This window comes from Miniopterus natalensis, chromosome 1 (genome assembly GCF_054644295.1).
Source record: "Miniopterus natalensis isolate mMinNat1 chromosome 1, mMinNat1.hap1, whole genome shotgun sequence".
Taxonomy (NCBI): Eukaryota; Metazoa; Chordata; class Mammalia; order Chiroptera; family Miniopteridae; genus Miniopterus; species Miniopterus natalensis.
The window spans coordinates 77,785,637-77,803,001 of record NC_142081.1 but is presented as its reverse complement, the minus strand read 5'-3'; the positions used below and the strand labels follow the sequence as shown (position 1 = coordinate 77,803,001).

The 17,365-nt window shown below is 47.0% G+C and overlaps 1 long non-coding RNA gene, 1 other non-coding gene and 1 pseudogene across 2 annotated transcripts; 2 read left to right on the top strand and 1 right to left on the bottom strand.

Annotated features, from left to right (window-relative positions):
* The first annotated feature begins 2,728 nt into the window (after positions 1-2,728).
* Positions 2,729-2,892, top strand: LOC148094225 (U1 spliceosomal RNA). Its single transcript, XR_015716283.1, has one exon. It is a non-coding gene; the product is annotated as a U1 spliceosomal RNA (small nuclear RNA).
* A 2,532-nt stretch (positions 2,893-5,424) lies between these two features.
* LOC148094224 (uncharacterized) lies at positions 5,425-16,224 on the bottom strand. The gene is made up of 2 exons (XR_015715515.1): positions 16,184-16,224; positions 5,425-6,141 (listed from the first exon to the last, which is right to left on the bottom strand). It is a non-coding gene; the product is annotated as an uncharacterized LOC148094224 (long non-coding RNA).
* Positions 14,201-15,899, top strand: LOC107534401 (general transcription factor IIH subunit 1 pseudogene; annotated as a pseudogene).
* Positions 16,225-17,365: the final 1,141 nt, after the last annotated feature.

Genomic DNA, 17,365 nt, shown 5'->3' with positions numbered 1-17,365 from the left:
GCGTTAATTTTGTAGGGCTGTCAGAGCAAAGGACAGGCACACCTCGTCTGACTGCGCCTCAATGTATTGTGCTTCGCAGGCGTCACTGTTTTGTTTTCGAACTCCTCATCAGAGGGTATGCTTATTGATGAGGAAAAGGGTGTTGGGGGGCGGGGGGCATCGATCGGTTGCCTCCTGTACGTGCCCCAACCGGGGCTCAAACTCACAATCTAGGCCTGTGCCCTGGCCGACTGGGAATCGAACCCGCCACCTTCTCGGTGTGCGGGATGACGACTCTCCAGCCAGCTGAGCCACACCACGCACTGGCCAGGGCAGGTGTCGAAGGGACGGCCTTGCGTTTTTATTTACTTTTATTTTTATTTTTTTATTTTATTTTTTTGCTTGACAACAACGCCCTTTATTCACAGTAGGAGCACCCCACGTGCAGCACCAGGACCTTCCCTGTTTCCTGTGGACGCTGAAATGCTCACGTGCACAGCCTCCCAGACCCGGGTGCACGCTCTGCCCTGGTGATGGTGCCGTTTGAGCTGGAGGCCGCAGTGACCGCACCTCCCAGTTTTGGTTTCTTTGTCCAAGTTTATGTAGACTTGCGGGTGGCCAAGAGCCCCCCCACCGCCGTCACATGATACTGCGCGACTCTCCACTTCACTCCCAGGCTATTAAATCAATGGCAAAGTTCTCATTCGCCTCTTTCTGACGACCTATACATCGAATTTTCCTGTAGTCTTTCTCATCATAAACCTGGCGGGTGTGCGTGACCTTCTCCCCGGTCGGCGCGATGCGCACCCCGAAACGTCTGGCGCTCGGGGGCAGGCTTGGCGCCAGCCGCGGGCAGAAGGTCGCCGCCCGGGCCTTGCGCTTTTACAAACCGGAAGGCGGGACCTCCCGCCCGCGCGCACGCAGCGACTACGGGCCTTTTGTGACGCTCGCGGTCTCCCTGGACCCCAGCCCTCACCCGCTCTAAGGTAAGCCTCGACCGCAAACGGGGGAGCGGAAAACGACAGACACTCATTCTCTCGCGGCTCTGGGAGCTGGATATCCGAAAGCAAGCTGTGGGCGGGCCCCGCTCGCACTCAGACCCCGGGCGGGACCTTTCCTCCCGCGTCCCAGCTCCCGGCGGCGACGGGTGACCCGCGGCCTGCGGGTCCATCGCTCCAGCCTCTGCTTCTGTCGTCACAGGGCTTCTGCTCGTGTGTCGCTCTCTTCACGTGGCCGTTTCCTCTTGGAAGGGTAACAGCCTCCTAGCGGCTGGGGGCCCACTCTAGCGACCTCACCTTAACTCGCCCGTGTCTGCAGGGATCTTACTTCCAAGGAAGGTCACATTCATAGGCCCCCGGGGTCAGGACCTGAAAATATGTTTTGGAAGGACCCAAGCCAGCCCATAACGGTCACAAAATCATTTATTTACGCGGTCTTCGTTTCAAATGTGCATACTTGAACGTGATTGTGAAGAAGCGGGACAGCGCCCAACCTGAAGGGTATGCTGCAGGACAACTGGCCTCTAGTCGTCAAGACTGCCTGCGGAGAACGGCCCGGGGACGATTTCAGGTCAAAGCAGGTTAAAGAGACACGACAGCTGAATGCAACATGTGGTTTCGAATTTCCCTTTGTCACAAAGGGCATTATAGGGACAATCGATGAAAATCGAATAATGTCCGTAAATGAGAATAATATTGTAAATATGGAATCAGTGCCGATTTCTTGATTTCCATAATCGTGTTGGGGCTAGGCAAGAGAACCTTCCTTTTCAGGAAATGCACACTGAGGAAGGAAACCTCCTGAAACGCCCCGCGGGCGGCAAGGGCGCTGCAGCGCTTTCCCTCGGACCTCGGCGCAGCCAGGCCCGCCCCTGGCCTCTCCCCTCGGGTCGGCCCCGCGCCGGGCCTTGCTCCCGGCACTGACCGCGCAGGGACAGCCGCGCGCCGCGGCCCAATCGCTCCGCTCACCCCCGGGGAGGAAGCACCTTTAACCTGCGCGGGATCTCAGGAAGGACTCTTCTGGCGCCGAAGAGAAGAAGATAAAACCGGGTGGCCTGAAGCAGGCAACCTAACTCCCCAGGGCGGAAATGGGACTGTTCTGTTCATTTGATTTTCAAAGACGTGCAACACCCCTCCCCGGCCCACAGCCGCACCTACACCGTGAACGGACGGACGCCTCCACCTGACATTCTGTTCAAATTCTCCGTTCACTGTTGCAAGATTAGGTTACTGTAGAATCGGAAAGATCATGAATGAGGCTCACACAGCTTCCTGTGAAATCGGTGACGAAGCCCTGATCTTAGTATCGAAGTTTAATGGACACCGTTGCGCGTCATTTTCGCGGAAATGAAGTCGAGACCAAGCCCGGGCCCTGACCCACAGCCTCGGTGGGGCCAAAGCTGCCGGGCGCCGGGTGCAGCGAGATCCGGTCCTGCCGGGCCCGCGAGAGGTCGCCTAGCCTGGCGGCCACCCGCGCGCGTCAGGCCAGGAGACAGGACGCCCTGACGTCACTGTGAGGGCGTGTCGCATGCCGATGAGCAGGAGCGCAGAGGCTGCCGGTCCTAGTACCCCGCGCCCCCAACCTCCCTGCGCCCCAGATCCAAAGGCCCTCCCGGTGGTTTTTCGCGACGGGCGAGGCTTGCGCGAGGGTGCCCGAGGCAGCGAGGGTGCGGGGCCGTGGTGAGCAAAGTGACCGTGTGTGAAGAGCGAGGCGAGCGCGAGGGCCGGGGTGGAGGCGTGCGCGGCAACTCATACTTACCTGGCAGGGGAGATACCATGATCACGAAGGTGGTTTTCCCAGGGCGAGGCTTATCCATTGCACTCCGGATGTGCTGACCCCTGCGATTTCCCCAAATGTGGGAAACTCGACTGCATAATTTGTGGTAGTGGGGGACTGCGTTCGCGCTCTCCCCTGACTTACGTTGGTTACAAAGACAGAACTCGGTTTCTCTCCTGTGTTTTTGGGCTTGTGTGCATTATATTCAACTGAAAGATTTGCCCGCGTTTTAAAGTTTCTGTAAGAAAAACACCCAGCTTTAGTGGTTTCGCTTTGGGAATGCGTGGCCTGCAAAGCTTCAGGAAGTCAAGCTCCAGCTCTTGTCGCTGTCCCGGCGCCCTGGGTACCAGTGAGAAGTTATGAAGATTCAGTCCTCTCTTAACCTGCCTGCTGTGTTTATCTGTATAATCAAAGTCATATCTATGCTACTTAAGAGGGCTCCCCTCCCCCTATCCACACCTAATTTTCGTATTGCAGGTCCACGGGAAAAAGGATGGGCGCGGGTGGAGACGGACGTTAGGATCGCTCTCTCCAGAGACGGCTTAATGGAAAGTTCAAGTACAATTGCACTCCCTGGTTTTCAGGCCTTGAGTCCCTCCCTGTTCTCCCAAAGCACCGGCACTTCTCCTTTTAAGCCCTTGCCGCAGCTCCCATTTTGCTCTATTTTCTGCATAGTGCCCCACTTACAAAAGATCAGTTTGAGCGTCTCGACTTCCATGGTTTCACTACAAAACATTAAGAATATTGTATAAGCTCTTCCAAAGTAGGTACCACCAGTCCGAGCCTCAGTGGTCTACAGGCCTGACCCCCTTTCTTTAGCAATTTCTTCTCCTGCTATCCTCCACTCTCCTGTCATAAGCCCCTCATCCCACAGTCTCCTGGTTCCCAGCCAACGACTGACTACCCCAGGCCGTCCCCGACCCTGTCCCGCTGCCTGGCCTGCTCCTGTTCCTCCTCCTCAGAGCATAAAGCACCGGTTTTCAGCCCTTTTCACCTCGTGGCACACAAACTTACAAAAATATACTTTTGACCCATCTGACAAAAACAAAAACAAACACACACAAACCAAACCAAACCAAGGTATAATTTTGATTCATTGGCACCGACGGCTACTGTTGTGTTTGTTGGCTGTTGTCATATTTTTATTTGACAATCTAAGGGAAAAGAGGCCAGTGCCTCTGACTAAACAGTCAGGTATCACGTTTTAAAAATTCTTGTGACACGACGGTTGAGAATCGCTGGCATGAAGCATCACCAGAGGGAAACCCTAGACTATTCATGCAGGGCTTTGGTCTCTGCCAGCAGGTGTCTGTCTTTCTGTTTCACCTTTGCCTTCCTCAGGCACGAGATGGTGAATAAGTGTTTTATCAATGCCATTTGTAGGACTTGGGAGTGAGAAGACCCTTGCAAAGTCAACTCTTTTATATTTTAAGCAACCCTCCACCCCCTGCCCCACACTGCTGCTTCCAGTATTCCCCCACCCCCCACAAGTACTCTAAAAATGAAAGGGGCCAAGGCACCTACCATCCACTCTACCCCCTCCCCCGCCAAAGGCCACCTTGGTACAAACACGTGAACTGACGGGTATGTATAGCTTTCTGCCCTGTGCCTGCTATTTCTTGGCATTTACAGAGCAACTTCACGTTTCCAAAGCACTGTACCAACATTTATTAATCCTCACAACACCCCTGTGAGGTAGGTCGGTATGTCCTGTCTAGTAGAGAAACTGAGGCAGAGAGAGGTCAAGTGAGCCTGCCTGAGGCCACAAGGGCACCCCGTGAAGGAACCCCACCGACTCCAGAAGCTAGGGCTCTCCATCCCCCCGTCACCCACTTGGTGAGCAGCGCAGAGGCATATTTTCACCAGTGAAGGTGACACGAAGGACAAAACACACAGGTCTCTCAGTCAACAGAAAAAGCAACAGTTAAATGGCATCGGAGAACAAGCGTGAAGGAGAGAACCGTGAACCGGCACAGCGGGGGCCGTGGAGGAGGGCGGGAGTCATGCCCACTTGCCTCGGGACGCAGGCCGGGCGCTCTTCAGAAACCAGGACCCCATCCAGGCAGTGACCAACCAATGCCCGTGGTTTCCAAGCGGGAGAAACCTTAGACAAAGGCTGAGTGCAAGAACCCAGCCGCTCAATCGAATTTTAAACAGGCTCATGACATAATGTTCGCTCACATTAGAAAGGCCGATATATCTGTAACGTAACTACCGACAGTTAGCGCCCTTCGCTGTACCCTAACTGCATGGCGCACATTTCCATTTCTTCCCCACCGGCAGGAGCCCTTCCCTAGGGCACACTTCTCTCCGCATACTAACCTACTCGCTGGCGTCACTACCAACCGGCTCCACAGCACGCGTCACGTGGTTAGTCGGCCCACCTGGGGATGGCATCCAGGGAACCAGGGCACACCAGAGTCTCAGCTCCTGTATGTTAGGAACAGCTGCCTCTAACCGGCCTCTGCCCGATTCCATCTTCCATGAAGTGCCAAAAGCACAGCAGCAGGCCACTCTTTTGTAAAGGGATTGGTGAACTGGGTCCAAGCTGTCACTCTAAGGGATATAAAGACTAAGGCCTGCCCTGTAAAGCATGACAGAGGAGTAGATAGCTTCATTATAGCTACTCCAGATTTCAGAGTGATACAATGACCACAGAGTTAAAAACCATCACTCTTATCACCGTTTATTTGACAATAGTTGGTTTAGTCTACAAGTTTAAGGCAAACATACTAATGCATTTGCTTTTCTTCAGAAATCATACTTAGAAAGATTACATAAAGTCTGTCCCAAAACTTCTAAGAAATATTCGTTGATTAAAAATAAGTCTGATTAAGATGCTTTACCAGGATACATGGATGAGCTAGGGTGGTATACAATGTTTTCTTAAAAACAAAATTAAAAAAAAAAAGAAAAAAGGTAGTGGCGACCTTTATCTTGTTTGAAGAATATATTTTGAAAGGGTTAAACTTCAGAAATTACTTAAAGGGAAATAAAGATTGGCAGCCATAAGGAATACTATTCATAATATACACAGAGTTATAGAGGCTACTTTAAAAAAGGACTGAACTTTGGGCTTTGCAAGACGAGCGCAGGACGAGCGACAGCCGCCCCGGGGAGCAGGAGGTGCGGGAGTGTAGCAGCGTTCACCACAGGTCGGCAGCACCCGGGACGGCCCTGCTCCATTGTTTCTCAGAAAAGAGGAGAGTAGATGCACTTTGTCAGCTGTTTCTTTCATTTCCAGTGAGCAGTATAAATGCCTAACATCATGAAGAAAACAAAAATAAAATCTGAAGGAAGGCAGCCCTTTTTAACCTGAAGGTGGAGTGTGGCTTATGTGTCTCCATTTAACACTGCCAGGCAGTTCTGCAGCAACTGTAGGTTACCCTAAACAGGAAGGGAGAGTAGAGGATCACGTTCCAATAGTCTGGAAGGGTCTCATTCAAAATACAAAGTTTGAGAAATCACGTAACTGTTAATTTGTTAAGACAGAAGAATTCTGGAAACAGCTACCTTACTATACACGGATAAAGGGTTAAAGACATACGATTATGTTATTTGCTTCATGTACAGTATTTTCCACATACTAGGTTCTTCAGTGAGCTTCCATCTAGACCAGTATTAATGTTTTGATTCAGCATATCCTGATGAGGGAGAAAATATGCCCTCTGTGTCCAAGCTAAACTGCTGAACATTTTCTGGCTGCGAGATAGGTGCTTACCATTTTCTTTTAGCCATTCACGAATACAGTAGTATAGATTTAAAGCGTTTTTATAAAAATAGTAATATTGCAGACAAAAGTGTTTTGTAAAATTCATACCTAAGAACCCATTTGTAAAATATGTAAACTGCCATCCAAACTTAAGAGACGCATCAAGACAAATTTAAGTACAGGGTGGGGAGGGCAAAAGTAGGTTTACAGTTGTGAGTATTTGAAACACAGTTTATTCTGATATTTCTTATATTTTTGTTAATCCTCACCTGATTATATTTTTTCCACTGGTTTTAGAGAGAGTGGGTGGAGGGGGTGTGGGGGAGGGGGGAGAGAGAGAGAGAGACTGATGTGAGACACACATGGATTGTTTGCCTCCTGCACATGCCTGGACCAGGGCCAGGGCCCGTGCCTGCAACGGCGGCGGGTGGCCTTGGCTGGAATCGAACCCAGGACCCTTAAGTCCACAGGCCAATGCTCTAATCACTGAGCAAAACTGGCTAGATCCTGGACCAAGTTTTTAAATTAAGATTTAGTTATAGAGGAGAAACAAGATGGCAGCGTAGGCAGCAGCTGCACCCACCACCTCTTACAACCCATCAAATCACAACTAAAATACAGAATCACCATCACTCAGAACCCCCTGAGATCTAGTTGAACAGAAGCCCTACAAGGCGGGAACTCAAGGAGCACCGAGACCGGAAGGAGGGGCGCAGACAAGGGCGGGTCGGGGCTGAATCAGAGACACGGTTGCGGGCCCATACCCGGTGCTGCGGGTTAAACCCGGGAGGGAATCTCAGCAGTGGAGGTTTCCTGGAGGAGTGAGGGGTCCCCGCCCCACAGCAGGCCCCCAGCCCAGGGCTTCAGGGCCAGGAAGAGAAATTCCCCCAACTTCCGGCTGTGAAACCCAGTGGGGAATGTTGGTCGCTGTGGGACACAGAGGCTGCGGGAGCCCCAGGCTTTCCTCTTAAAGGGCTGGTGCACGGACTCACTCAGACGCGCTCCTTCTGGGCTCCAGCTCCGGGCAGCAGCTAGAAAGGAACCTGGGACACTTGGGGAGGAACTAACCTGCCTTAAACTGGTGCGAGAGGTGGAGGGGCGGCTTCCTCCCAGACAGACGAGCTGGCAGAGGCCATTGCGCCTTTGGCAAGTCCGCCCCCACACAGCCGGCAGGCAGGCGCCATGTTTGAATCGGCAGCACCTGACTCACACCTTTGGCCCCGCCCCGTGATTCCCAGAGACCCCGCCCCTCCCCACCTGCAAGCTCATCCAGGCCATTTCCAGTAGCTTTTCTGTGCAAGTGGCCTCTCTAGCCTTATGCTTAGGACTTTCCTAAAATCTCTCAAACAAGCAGCAGTGTGCCCCATACATCTTGATAAGTGGCCCCAGGCTTGGCACTACTGGCAGCCTGCATTGGTTTATGCCTTGTCCTCTCCTGGACACCTCCAAGTCCAGCACAAGTAGCAGCCAACTACAGTTTGCTGAGTAGCTCATGCTGGGTGGCCCTGGGCAAGGCACTGGCAGAGGCTGACTTTGCACCTCCTGGAAGGCCCCAGAGACAGTGCACCTGGTGGTCAGACTTGACCACGCTGGACTACAACCCTACCACAGCCACGAGTGACATACTCAAGGGGTGCACTTGGTGAACACCAAAGCCCCACTGAAGTAAATCCTGCTCCATAGGGGCTTCTCCAGCACAGCAGCTCTTCGGCTATAGTTGCAGCTGGTCCTCACAGCTGATTGGCCTGGGGGTCAGTTCCTCCCAGGGACGCCAACAGCAACCAAGGCTCAACTACAACAGGACACTGCACACAGTCCACACAGGGGAGCACCTAGAAGGCCCAGCTCAGGTGACTGGGGAGGCTGGGCCACTGGACCCTACAGGACACCTACTACACAAAGCCACTCTACAAATTCCAGGAGACATAGCAAATCTACCTAATATATAGAAACAAACACCTGGAAGCAGCCAAAATGTGGAGGCAAAGAAACATGTCACAAAGGAAAGAACAGAAGAAATCTCCAGAAAAGGACCTAAATGAAATAGAACCAAGCAAGCTAACAGATAGAGTTCAGAATTTTGGTTTTAAGAATGCCCAAGGATATCAGTAAGACTATTACGAAAACAAGTGAGACCATCGAAGACCTAATAAAATGCCTATCAGAAATGAAGGCTACATGAACTGAAATGAAGAATAATTTACAGGGAATAAACAGTAGAACAGAGGGCACTGAGAATCAAATTGGCAATTTGGAACATGAGGAAACAAAAAGCACCCAACCAGAAGAGAAAAAAGAAAAAAGAATCCACAAATATGAAGATAGTATAAGGAGTCTCTGGGACAACTTCAAGCAGCCCAACATTTGTATTATTGGGGTGCCAGAAGGGAAGAAAGAGAGCAAGAAATTGAAAACCTACTTGAAAAAATAATTACAGAAAACTTCCCCTCCCTGGGGAAGAAATAGACTTACAAGTCCAGGAAGCACAGCGAGTCTCAAACAAGAGGAACCCAAAGAGGCCCACACCAAGACACATCATAATTAAAATGCCAAAGGCTAAAGACAAAGAGAGAATCTTAAAAGTAGCAAGAGAAAAGCAGTTAGTTACCTACAAGGGAGCACCCATACGACTGTCAGCTGATTTCTCAGCACAAACCTTGCAGGCCAGAAGGGAGTGGCAAGAAATATTCAAAGTGATGAAAAACATGGAACTACAACCAAGATTGCTCTACCCAGCAAAGCTATTATTTAGAATTGAAGGTCAGATAAAGACCTTCATAGATAAGAAAAAGCTGAAGGAGTTCATCACCACTAGACCAGCACAGCACTACATGAAATGTTGAAGGGTCTTCTTTAAGAAGAAGCTAATGAACAAAAGAATCTGATGAACTAAATAGGCCCAGAGACATTGATGCATGCAACAGACTATCATATTTCTGAGGGAAGAGGGAAGGAGGTTGGAGGGTGGGAAGAGATTAACCAAAGAAGTTATATGCATATATGCATAACCCATGGACACAGTCAATAATGGGGTGAAGGCCTGGGGAAGGGGTGGGAGCGAGGTGGAGGGGGTCAGTTGGGGGGAAAAATGAGACACTTGTAATACTTTCAACAATAAAGATAAATAAGAAAAAAGTTTAGTTATAGACATAAAATGGAGGTTCATACAAATTACAAATGTTCACCATTTTGTAGGAATAACTAGTATAATAGTGAATTCTATATGATCACATCCATATTTTTAAAACATACTAATGCGTTGGGTTAAAACTAGCAAGGTGCAAGTTAACAGCTATAAAGGTAGCCTGCAATTACATTTTAAAAATTAAATGCTCAGTAAATAAAATAATTCTAGAGATCTGTTGCACAATGTGAACATACTTTACGCTATTGAACTGTACACTTAAAAATGGTTAAGATGGTAGCCCTCGCTGGTGTGGATCAGTGATTACAGCATTGGCCCTCACACCGAAGGGTTTCAGGTTCTATTCCAGGTCAAGGGCATGTACCTGGGTTGCAGGTTCCATCCCTGGCCCCAGTCTGGGCTTGGGAGGCAACCAATGTGTGTCTCTCTCACATCGATGTTTCTCTCTCCCTCCATCCCTTCCTTCTTCTCTCTGTTCCACTCTCTCTAAAAATCAATGGGATAAATATCCTTAGGTGAGGATTAACAAAAAAGAAAATGGTTACAATGGTAAATTTTGGATTTTTTACCACAAAACTGAAAAAAAACTAAAAAAAATTTAACACAACTGCAGGTTGGAGGTTGAAGAAGTGACTAATAAGAAATTAAAAAAAAGGTGTGATTATAAGTCAAATCGAGCTGGTGCAATGTGGCAGTAAAAACTCCCTGTGTCTTATACAAATAAAACATGCTCTAAGAAATGTGTACATAGAAGCATTTGCGATCTTGCTTCCAGACTTTGCCCTCAGTTTGGCTCAAATAAATGCTTATTAAAAAACAAAGAAAGAAATGTGTACAATAATCAATCCTAAAGGAAAAAGAAAGTCAAAATTCTAACCTTGAAGAAAGAAAACCAGGGCAAAGTATGAACTTAATTTACTGTGCAAATTTTGCAGTGGTTGAGTTAACTATATAGTAATGGTAAGAGAAAATATTTTATAACACTTGAAAAAAATTGTAAATATGCTATTATGCTTTATAGTTAATTCACGATTTCCAAAATAGTCCACTTAATCTGTTCAACTCGCAATTTGTTTTTAGATGGCAAGCCAAACAAATTTTTAGTTAATAAACCAGAAATTTTATATCTCTGCTACTGTGCCCATTGAGAGGGGGAGTCTATCTCTTACCTGGAATCTGGACTTAATGACTAGCTTCACCAATAGAATGGTAGAAATGATGCTCAGGGAAATCTGAGGCTTGGTTGGAAGAAGCCTTGCAGCTTCCACCTGAGTCTCCAGGAACCCTGTCCAGGAGAGTTGATCTGTCACGTAAGAAGGCTGACTACTCTGGGGCTGCCATGTTGTAAGGAAGCCCAAGGCTTTGTGGAGAACGATATGTGGAAAGAGAGATGCTCAGCTAGTTCTCAGCGGTTTCAGTCCCAAACTGACATCAGGGAGTAGAGAATCCCTGCCAAAATTGTAGATTCGTGCTAAAAATAGATGATTGTTTTTGTTTCAAAGTTTTTAAGTTTTGGGGTAGTTTTTGTGCAGCAAGAGAGAAATGGAACAGGGAAACAGATGTAAGTAATGAAATAAGTAATGCGAAGTAGAATGGGGCAAAGTGGATTAAGGGATAGAGAAGATGGGATAGAGAGAAGGGGTGAGGTTGAGGACTTAAACTTTTGACAGTGTTAGGGAAAGCCTCTCTACTTCTCTCTGTCTGCTAGATATTCCTGCTTTCCTTTGCTTGCTCACCCACCATCAGCACATATAATCCTCAAACAGCCACCCCAAAATGGAAGTATCAGATTCTGAATTTACTTGTCCTGTTACAAGTCCTAAGACCACAGCCACTCCTTAAAATTTCTAACTCTTAATTTTAATTTTATGAAGATAAGTAATGGCCCAACTTTTGTGGAACAAAATGAACATGGATGTAAGGGCATATCCCTGAGGATGGCCACAATTCCCTGAAAAGGAAAAAATGGGTTCCCCAGCAGGGGTTTCCTTCACATCGCTGTGACTCATGGGAGAGTATTATACCTCTCAAAAGAATTGGGTGGCCCAGCCTGGCGTGGCTCAGCGGTTTAGGATCGACCTAGGATCCAGGAGACTGAGGTTTGATTCCCAGTCAGGGTACATGCACAGGTTGTGGGCTCGATCCCCAGCAGGGGGCGTGCAGGAGGCAGTAGATAAATGACTCATCATTGCTGTTTCTCTCTCTCCCTCTGCCTTCCTCTCTCTGAAATCAATAAAGATATATTAAAAAAAGAAAAGAATTGGGTGGAACAATAGTTAAAAACCAGAAAAATACTTGTCATATGAGTGGTACATTATCCTACAAGAGTTCAAAGCAGAGAAAGATTCCATGTAGAGGGAGAATCTGAAAGGATATCATAGAAAAGGTACAATGTGAGTTCCCATAACTACAGCATTCTCTGTAGTTACTGACCCAATCATTTCTTGCAGATGGATCTTGAAAGATAGGTAGGGTTTGGATGGTGGAATTAAAAGTGGGAGAGGGTGCTCCAGGGAATAGTGTAAGCAAATACTAGTGATGGAAGGCATAACACGTATTCTTGAATAAGCAAATTGTGCTAGATATGTGTAGGGAAATCAGTTTGGCATGATGGATTGAACCATACTGTGGGCCACCACCAAGAGTGCTGCAGGATAAGATCAGATCAGCGGGTAAAGATAAAATATTAGAACTTTTTAGGAAGGAAATCATCCGGAACAAAACTGTGCTGGAAGAGGGTTACTTGCCAGTAGAGAGTAGCACGGATTGGAGAGGGAACAAAAGCAAGACAAGGCTGTCAATAGGAGCCTGTATCAATAGCCAAGGTGAGGGGTAGGAAGTTGAGATGTGGATGAGACAGAAGTTGCTAACAGATCTACAGGACTTGGGAATTGAGGGCTCACCGAGGGACAGAGAAAGAAGTCAACCAAAGAGTCCAAGACTTTCAGCCTATAGCAGTTGTAAGGAGGGAGGAAGTGACAGAAATCAAGAGTCAAAAGTAGCTATTGGCCCTGGCTGGGTAGGTCAGTTGGTGAGATCATCGTCCAGATAACCAAGGTTGCCCGTTTGATCCCGGTCAGGACACATACAAGAAATCAATCAATGAATGTATAAATAAGTGGAACAACAAATCGCTGTTTCTCTCTCTCTCACTCTCACTCTCTCTCTTTCTCAAATCAATCAATAAATAAAAAAATGAAAAAAAGTAGCTATTGGCTGAAGTATAGGAATAGGGTGGACGATGTCGAGTTGGATTTAGTCACTTTGAACTGCCAGTGGTGCAGGAGGTGGAGATATCTAGCCAGGCAATTGGAAATCCGACACTGTACTTGGAGGAGAGGGCAAGGATCCAGATAAGACGGGGTAGTTATCTGAATGGGATTAAGAAGCGGGGACAGTTTCCATAAGGAGGCGGGAACCTGAGTATAGGCTGGTGCAGAAACCTGGGAGGCTGCCCGTCATCTGCCTCCGCTCAAGCATGGAGTGGACTCGGGTAAGGGCTGAGCAAAGGTCGGGACTGAGAAGAGGCCAAAAAAAGGCAATTGGGAAGTAACTGGTGACAGCCTAGCAACTTTTCGGTAGAAAGTCAGGGCCGCTTGCCGCGTCCTCTCCCAACCATGTCGTCTGACAAAATCCGGATGTGGAGAGGAAGCTTCAAGGAAGGCGTCTTCTGGGGAGAGACGTGGCATGTGGGTGGGAGTAACTGGCTTAATGGGAATATCTCTTCTCCTCCTTGGAGGGGGATTTTGGGCCATAAATCAATAACTAACCTGGGAATGGTAAACAATGTTCTCACTTCTGAAGAAATACCGATTTCCCCAAGTCCAGTCACTATCACATGTGCCGGATGCTTTAACAAATAGTTATTAGAAGAAGCTAGGAAAATTCCCCTGGCGCCCCAAAAAGGAATTTATGGAGGAACTAGGGAAAGCTGAGCTCACGCAGCCGCCTATCCTCAAGTGCCCCCGCCTATGATTGCAAGATTAGCCGAGGACAGGAAAAAGGCCCCTTGCCTGCTGTACAAGGACCACCCTGGGTAGCACATAGAATAAATGGCAGATTGTGGCATCCCCCTAAAAGGGGCTAACAGTACGGAAAGGCTACCAGACCCCCCTCAGCCTTATACAGGTGCTTACAATGAGAACAGTATCAAAACAGTTAATGTAAATGGAAGGCATGTTCAGTATGAGAACTTGCCCTTCATGAAACGCTTGGCAAGGCAGCGGCCACACTGGTGCTTGCTCCCAAAGAAACAAAAGAAAAGCATTCTTAAGCAACTAGTTAATCAATAGCTATGGCAAAAGGCACTCTGTTCTTAGAAGAAAATGGCAAGAAGAATATAATAGCTTAAGAATAGTTATTAAGGTCCATAGTTAAACTATAACCATAAGAAGTAGTAACCACAGGCAAACATTATGTAAAATTTGCCTCACAGAGTAACAGAGGTGGTGGCGAAGGCAGCGGCGGCTACCGGTTTTCAGCCTCTTCCCCGCAGCGTCGCTAAGAAGCGCAGCGGAACTCGACTGACCCATCCCACTTACTTACTCCCTGCTCAGGGCCGTAGCTCCCATCTGCACCTTCTAGCCATCATGGCAACTTCATCTGAAGTTCTACTAATTGTAAAGAAAGTGCATCAAAAGAAGCAGGATGGAGCTCTATACCTCATGGCAGAAAGAATTGCTTGGGCACCTGAAGGCAAGGATAGATTTACAATCAGCCATATGTATGGAGATATTAAATGCCAGAAAATCAGTCCAGAAGGAAAAGCTAAAATTCAGCTTCAGCTGGTCCTGCACACAGGGGACACAACTAACTTTCATTTTTCCAATGAAAGCACAGCAGTCAAAGAGCGAGATGCAGTGAAAGACCTTCTTCAGCAGCTACTGCCCAAATTCAAGAGGAAAGCAAATAAAGAACTTGAAGAGAAAAACAGAATGCTGCAAGAAGATCCTGTTTTATTTCAGCTTTATAAAGACCTTGTTGTGAGTCAAGTCATCAGTGCTGAGGAATTCTGGGCCAATCGTTTAAATGTGAACTCAACAGAGAGTTCCTCCTCCTCCAATCATAAGCAGGATGTTGGCATTTCAGCAGCATTTCTGGCTGATGTCCGGCCCCAAACAGATGGATGTAATGGTCTGAGATACAATTTAACCTCTGATATCATTGAGTCCATATTTAGAACCTATCCAGCAGTAAAAATGAAATATGCAGAAAATGTTTCCGACAGCATGACAGAAAAGGGATTCTGGACATGTTTTTTTCAGTCCCATTATTTTCACAGGGATCGGCTGAATACAGGGTCAAAGGACCTCTTTGCAGAATGTGCCAAAATAGATGAAAAAGGGTTAAAAACAATGGTTTGATTGGGAGTGAAAAACCCACTACTTGATTTGACAGCTTTGGAAGATAAAACATTAGATGAGGGCTATGGCATTTCCTCTGTGCCATCTACTTCTAATCCTAAATCCATAAAGGAGAATAGTAATGCTGCCATCATCAAGAGGTTTAACCATCACAGTGCCATGGTCCTGGCAGCAGGTCTCAGGAAACAAGAAACACAAAATGAACAAAATGGTGAGCCCAGCAGCATTGATGGAAATTCCAGAGATGCAGACTGCTTTCAGCCAGCAGTCAAAAGGGTGAAGTTACAGAGTCCATTGAATATGAAGACTTGGGAAAAAATAATTCCATAAAAACGATTGCACTAAACCTCAAGAAGTCAGATAGGTATTATCATGGTCCAACTCCAATCCAATCACTACAGTATGCAACAAGTCAGGACATTATTAATTCTTTTCAAAGTATTAGACAAGAAATGGAAGCTTATACACCCAAATTAACTCAGGTTCTCTCAAGTAGTGCCGCCAGTAGCACCATCACAGCACTGTCACCTGGAGGAGCACTGATGCAGGGAGGAACACAGCAAGCCATAAACCAGATGGTGCCAAATCATATTCAGTCTGAATTGAAACACCTGTATGTGGCTGTTGGGGAACTTCTTCGGCACTTCTGGTCCTGCTTTCCTGTTAATACGCCATTCCTAGAAAAAAAGGTAGTGAAAATGAAAAGTAATTTGGAACGATTCCAAGTTACAAAATTCTCTGTCCATTCCAAGAAAAAATTCGAAGATAGTATTTAAGCACAAACTTGGTAAGTCACATAGAAGAGATGCTCCAGACAGCCTACAACAAGCTGCACACTTGGCAGTCATGGCGTCTGCTGAAGAAAATGTGAGGTGTTTGTGGCTCACAGGTTTTGTGAGATTGAGAGAACTGTGTCCTGCAGTGATTCTGGAAACCTGGCCTGACACAGGCAGATGATCACACAGAGTGACAAGAATGTCTGCACCACATCACCTCTCAGAGCTGATGCTATTATACTTGCACATTGTGAACTGAAAGGAAAGAAACTGATTAAACTAAAAGGTAGGGAGGTTTAAGGCAGAACCAAAATGAGCTAAGTTGCAAAAATATATATATTTATATATTTAAAAAAAGACACTGTTTACTGCAGTTACTCAGGAACCGCTTTTGATTCATATTAAGCTGCTTTCAGAAATTAACAAAAAACACTTTTTAAAAGGGTGCATTGATAAAATCTAAGGTTCTTGTTTTCTGTGTGAATTTGTCCAAGTTTATGGCACAGGGTACACCTTAAGTACTTCTCCATCCTCCACTTGGATCCTGGGGTTTTGCTGAATTCTAGCTGTACCTTACATCAGCCAGCTAAAGAGAGTCCTTTGAAACAGGCAGAGGGAGACTGCTCACCAGCAGGAAACAGTTGTGCTCAGAAGACATCATTGGTCCTGTGTTTCCTGTGGAAATAAGAAACAAATATTGCACTGAATGTTTGTGGTTTGGAGTCCCTAAATGATAAAGAGGGAACATAATTTGCAGAAAGTCATGTGGGGTTTTATGCAGAATTTTGTCAGAAGACAACGGTGCTGCATGTTTTTCTTTGAGTGCAAATGTACATTGCTAAGATTTTTTTTAAGATGGTATGTGCTTTGAAAAAATTGCATTTCTAAGAGTTTAAAAATCTTATGAGAAATATAAGAGATCTTACTTATTTTCACCTCTTTAGAAAAAAATAAAAGATGTTTCTCATAGCTCCAAAAAAAAAAAAAAATTTCTGTCTCACAAACTAATACATTACTGCTGCAAACAAAGCCACATCTATCACTCTATAGGTCACTGATTTTTCCTTTCTCCTCTATTCTAAAAAATAAAAGTCAAAATTGTTCCGTTCTGATGAAATCGAAACTTGTATTGTTTAACCTGTGAATATTTCTTGCTTGCCAACCAAAAAAAGGTAATCGTAGCCAAAAAAGAAAGTATAAAAGATTATGTTGATTCTCAGTAAAGTGGAACAGTGTCACACCACCTCCGAGTCCTGTAGTCTGCTGTCTCCCAGCGCCGGCGCCTTGCCCACCTTCGGCCCCTGACTCCCGCTGCGGCTGGACCGCGGCAGCCGCTGTCAGACTGAGGCCTGAATACCGGGAAGGCGAGGCGGCGGCGCGGTGAAAAGGTAGAATGGCTTGAGGCCGAGAGGTTGGAGGGACGTCCTGGGTCTGAGGACCTACAGGTTGCATGTCCCTCAGCATCTACATTTTTGCTTTTCACCTCACGCAGAGAGATACTGCACGTGGATTGTCAGCTCACAGGCCGCCACTTAGGAGGGCGAGGATTACTACATTCTGTAATACGGTCGGTGCTTCCCGGTGAGCAGAAGCGGCGGCCGGCAGCGGCTGGATA